The sequence below is a fragment of the Perognathus longimembris genome, chromosome 14, assembly GCF_023159225.1.
Source record: "Perognathus longimembris pacificus isolate PPM17 chromosome 14, ASM2315922v1, whole genome shotgun sequence".
Classification (NCBI taxonomy): domain Eukaryota; kingdom Metazoa; phylum Chordata; class Mammalia; order Rodentia; family Heteromyidae; genus Perognathus; species Perognathus longimembris.
The window spans coordinates 31076599-31082600 of NC_063174.1; positions in this window are offsets into that span (position 1 = coordinate 31076599).

Here is a 6002-nt window from a genome sequence, read left to right on the forward strand (position 1 = left end):
AAACCATTTACTGGTACTGACTTCACCAAGAAATATATAAAAATTGAGCCAGGTTTTAGGGACTCAAGTCTGTAATCCTAGCTTCTCAGGATGCTGAGATCTGAGGTTGCAGTTCAAAGCTACCCCAGGCAGGAAAGGCCATGAGACTCATCTCCAGTTATCCACCAGAAAAACAGATATAGAGTGGATATAGACATAGAGCAGACATGGTACAGTGCCAGCTTTGAGTAGCACAGCTCAGGAAAAACCCAGGCCCTGGGTTCAAGCCACATGACTACCACCACCACCACCAACAACAACAAAAAAACTTGGAATGACACAGAGAAAACTAGTATGGTTCTTGAACAAGGGTAGGTGTCATACAAATTCATACAGCATCCTACATTTTAAAAAGTTACCTCGTGTACATTCCAAATGCTTTCTCCTCCAGCATCCCCTCCTGGGTGAATGGTATCCCTCAGCCTCAGAAACCAGAACCCTAGAAATCACCTGCCAAGGCCCCTTGACTTCAACCTCCAGCCTGGCTCAGTCCTTTTCTGTCCTTTCATTTCCATTATGGAAACTTGCACATATCCAATAGTGAAGGGAAGAATGATGTTGAGGAGTGGTGATTTGAGTTTCCTTAGGAGCTGATTGAGTGGAGTTGGCAGAGATGGATCAGGGAACAGAACAGCACTTGTGGAAGGAAGAAGAGGGAACAGCTGAGACCCAATCCCAACTGCAGACTTCAGCTGCCCTGTAGGGAACCGGGATAGCCCTGGAGAGTTCTCTGAGTTTACCTGAGGGCTGGGGCTTTATGCTCTATGCTGATGCAGTGCTGGATCAATGGCTTTGGCTGAGATAATCTTAAGAACACTTCACAGCAAGACCACAAATGCCTGAGACTTTGGGGGGTGGGGCACCCCAGTACCAGCACCTGTGGATTCAAGCTCTGTCTTTTTTCATTTACCTTCACACATACACACACACACACACACACACACACACACACATTATTTTGAAAGGAATTCAAAGAATGATACAATGTTATTTCAAAATAATACAATATGTATAGGATTTTTTTTCATATAACCAAAACGCTGTGATAATATCTAAAAACTCAACAATAATTTCCTTGATATTATCAAGTGATACTTTGGGCTTTGTTTCTAGACATTCCTTACCCATCCTTTCTGTACATAGGTTTCTTCCACTTCCCCTCTTATCAGTCCCTTCCTTACACTGTTGTCAATCTCATCTTTCTAAAGCAAAACTTTTATGAGGTTATTTATTTAGTGTCTTGGCAAGAAAAGTAGACTAATAAATGTACAACAGCTGTTGGCCTTAAGGGTGTGGTGCATGAGGGCTGAGCTTCCTTCAAGATGCATTTTTGATTCTTCATAGTTCATAGAGAGTATGATTACTTCACACACACACACATTTTTATTAGCATCAATTAAACTAATTGATGCTAACAAGAGGGTTTCATTTTGACATACCCACATATGCATGTAACATACCTCGATCAGACTCACCCCCTTCCCAGTTTCCAAACTTCTTCCAACAAGCTTCAAATGTCTATTTTCACATAACTTTTCATACATTATTTTGACATATCACCTTCTTGATTATTTTTTGTTAGTAGAAGAAATAATAACAAAATTTAGTAACATTGATCACCAGATAGGAGTAAAACTAACACTGAGCCTAAAACTGAAGTGTCTGTTAAATACATAAAGATATGTCCTCGTACACACACGCACACACACACACACACACACCTACACAAACACAATCTGATTGTAATCAGAACATGTTTAACACCAGATTTACATGGCAGGGCATCTACTGAAGCATGGCAATAGGATGTTAACAGATTTTCTCCTGTGCAGGAGAAGATGAGGTCTTTTATCTTTCCTTTTTTAAACCACCTTGGTGTGTAAGCAAGTGGTTTCAAAGGAGATAAGTCTTAAATCTCTTCAGAGTTCTCTCTTTAGGACTGAGATGCAATCACCCTTTACTGAGAAGGCTCAATCTGAGCAGGGATACTGAGAAACCAGAGGAAATGTTCCAACACTTAGTCTGAAGGACCTGCAGATCTCCTACCTATTGATCCAAATTCTTTTTCTTGAGTCTTCCTCCCAATAACAGTCTCTTAATCTTCATGCCTTTGTTCCAGCCTTTTGTCTGTATGCAGCACCTTCCCTTCTCACCTCCATCTCTTACTGATTTTCCTCTTCCTCAGGATTTAGCCTATCCTCAAGGGACAAAGATAAACGGTTTTGTATTCCTTTGTGCTTAACTGTTACATAAAACTTACCACACTACAATTATATTTACCTACTTGAAGTGTTCTTCACTAGATAGGATGGGGGTCATGCCTTGAAGTACTTCCTCAGAAAATTGGCCATATAAAAATTTCCATGGAGGGGCTGGGAATGTGGCTTAGTGGTAGATGCTTGCCTAGCATTCATGAAACCCTGGGTTTGATTCTTCAGCACCACATAAACAGAAAAAGTTGGAACTGGTGCTTTGGCTGACGTGGCAGAGTGCTAGCCTTGAGCAAAAAGAGGGCAGGGACAGTGCTCAGGCCCTGAGTCCAAGCCCCAGGACTGCCAAAAAAAAAAAAAAAAATCCATGGACTCACTCTCCCAGTAGAAGTTATAACTAATAAAAAAAAAATTAGGGGCTGGCTTAGTGGCAGAGTGCTTTCCTGGCATGCATGAAGCCCTGGGTTCAATTCCTCAGTACCACATAAATAGAAAAAGCCAGAAGTGGCACTGTGGCTCAAGTGGTAGAGTGCTAGCTTGGAGCAAAAGATGCTCAAGGACAGTGCTCAGGCCCTGAGTTCAAGCTCCAGGACTGGGAGGTGAAGGGGAGGAGAAGCTAGGCAGTGGTGTTTCATGTCTGTATTCCTTGCTTCTCAGGTAGTTGAGATCTGAGGATCACAGTTCAAAGCCAGCCTGGGTTGGCAACTAAGACTTTATATCTCCAATTAACCACCAAAAAACTGGAACTAGAGTTGTGGCTTAAGTTTTAGAGCATTAGACTTGAACCAAAAAGCTCAGGGACAGTACTCAGACCCTGAGTTGAAGCCCTAGGACCAACACACATACACATACACACACACATATGCACATACACACACATGCACACACACACACACACACACACACCTGCACAATAAACAGTAGGTTGTTTTTTTTTTTTTTTTTGTGGGGCTTGAACTCAGGGCCTGAGTGCTATACCTGAGCTCTTTTGCTGAAGGCTAGGGACCTACCACTTTTTTTTTTTTTTTTTTTTGGCCAGTCCTGGGGCTTAGACTCAGGGCCTGAGCACTGTCCCTGGCTTCTTTTTGCTCAAGGCGGGACCTACCACTTTTAACCACAGTTCCACTTTTGGTTTTCTGGTCGTTAATTGGAAATAAGAGTCTCATGTACTTCTTTCCAGGGCTGGCCTATGAACCATGATCCTCAGATTTCAGCCTACTCACTGAGTAGCTAGAATTACAGGCATGAGTCACCAGTGCCTAGCAATAAAGAGTTTTTAAAAGCCATACTGTATAAATCTATTTTTCTATTGGTATATTTAACAAATATTAAATTATTTTGTCAAATTATTTAAAAAAAATGTGGCCAGTGCCAGTGGCTCACACCTGTAATCCTAGCTAATCAGAAGGCTGAGATCTGAGGATGGTGGTTCAAAGCCAGCCCTGGCAAGAAGTACATGAGATTTTATTTCCAATATGAGACTGTTATTTCCAGTTAACCACCAGAAAACCGGAAGTGGAACAGTGGCTCAAAGTGGTAGAGTGCTATCCTTGAGCTGAAGAACTCAGACCCAGAGTTCAAGTCCCCTGACTGACAAAAAATAAAACACAAAAATAAACTTGCTGAGTGCCATTGCCATGGGTCATGCCTATACCCCAGCTATTCTAGAAGTAGAGAGTGAGAGGGTTAAGGTTTGAGATTAACCCTGGTGAAAAGTTAGCAAGATTCCATCTCAACAATCTGGTTGTGCAACTGTCATCTCAGTTATGTGGAAGGCACGGGTAGGAGGATTGTACTCCAGGGCCTGTAGTACAAAACAATCCTATCTGCAAAATTTACCTAAAACAGGCCTGGAGAATGACATACCCTTTAGGGATTTGCCTACCAAGTCTAAGGTCCTGTGTTCAAATCCTAGAACCATAAAAAGAACTAAAAGTGTGCAAACACTTATTCTTGCTCTCTGTATTATTGTGAGACGGAGAAGTCATGAACAGTTTTCAGACACCCTACGAGTGACTACCTCTTCCAGGCCTGGCCTTTAAAAATCTCTCATGCAATCTTCCACAGAACCTTTCTTTCCTTTTTTTTGGCCAGTCCTGGGGCTTGGACTCAAGGCCTGAGCACTGTCCCTGGCTTCTTTTTGCTCAAGGCTAGCACTCTGCCACTTGAGCCACAGCGCCGCTTCTGGCCGTTTTCTGTATATGTGGTGCTGGGGAATTGAACCCAGGGCCTCATGTATACCAGGCAAGCACTCTTGCCACTAGGCCATATCCCCAGCCCCTTTCTTTCCTTTTCTATGGTTCTCTATATCTAGGCTCAGGATATTCTTGAAAGGAACACATTGATATGTGGTGCTGTGCTAATTTCATTTTTAAAAAGGAAGATATTCATCCTACTGCTGTTTCTTATCATATCCCATACGTTTTCTGTCTACATAATATTTAATAGAGCAATCATCAGAAATGTGAACCTATTTGGTACTCTATGTGCAGGAAAAAGCCCTGCCTAGAGCCAGCCAGGCATGCTGACACATTCTTGTAATCCCAGAAAATTCAAGGCCAGCTTGGAGCTTCATAGTGAGACTGAAGTGATGTAAATAATTAATCTATCACTATACTAACTTTACACAACAAGTATTGCTAATATTGTTCAGTTTTAATGTCATTGTTCAATGTGAAACTTTTCTGAAACTGGCCCCTTGCTCTGTATTGTGTAGCTTCAATTGCCCACACCTGTAACCCCTCTGGGAGAGCTACATCCTGTTTTATATCACCTGATGCTCACTCAGATGGGTCTCATTGTGGTCAAGATGCCCTGACCTGTTTGTAAACCGGTTTCTGGACATTTCTCAAAAGTAATTAACTTGTTCCTGGACACTTCTCGAAATTAATGAGCCACACCATTAGGCAAAAGGGAAAATCCTTGTGGTTTTTGGGTTTAAAAGCAGCCTTCTGATGACTCAGGATTGCATCTTGAGATCCGGGCCTTGAGTGCAGTCCTGGAGTGACAGTACTTTCTCGCACAATAAAATTCTTTCCATCCCCTATTGTCATCTGAGTGGTCTCATTGATCATCGATTTCCTGACTTCATAACAAGATCTTGTCAGAAAACCAAACAAAAAAGCATACATTGCTTAAAGAATAAATAGCACATCTTTGCAGTCAGAGAAACAGGTGAGTCCTAAAGTACAAAAAACTGGAATGTATGCAGGGTTGGTTCAGTCAGACAATCCTATACTACGAAGGTCCTCTGCTGGGTTGGGTGCTAGGCCTTGGCATAGGGGCACGCTGTTTACAAACGAGTGTTTATTAAACACCTTCCTGAGTGGTTGCAGAAGACACTAGGGCTACAGGGAGAAAGCCACACATAAGCCCCGTGTTAGGGAAGTCTAGACTAAAGAGAGAACGGTTGAGTCCATTTTCTGGTCTCACCCTCCTGTAAAACTTTTCCCGGGTGTCCTTGGGTTGGGTTATTGACATGTCACCTTTAAGGTCTGGAGTGATAACAAAGATAAAGCCAATCTACATAAATAAGCGGAAAATGAACACCTAAAATCGCTTTTGGTCTTACAGTACTTTGGAGGTGTTAAACCTCTACACTAAAATCAAAAGACTGATTTTTAATATTCCCAGTAAGAACCAGCGAGTACACATGCGCAGTAAGCCCCATGACAGCCAGCCCGGGCCCGGATGTAGGTGGAGCGAAAGGTCCCGGATAATACGTCAGTCACGGGGCACGCGCACACGTTACGT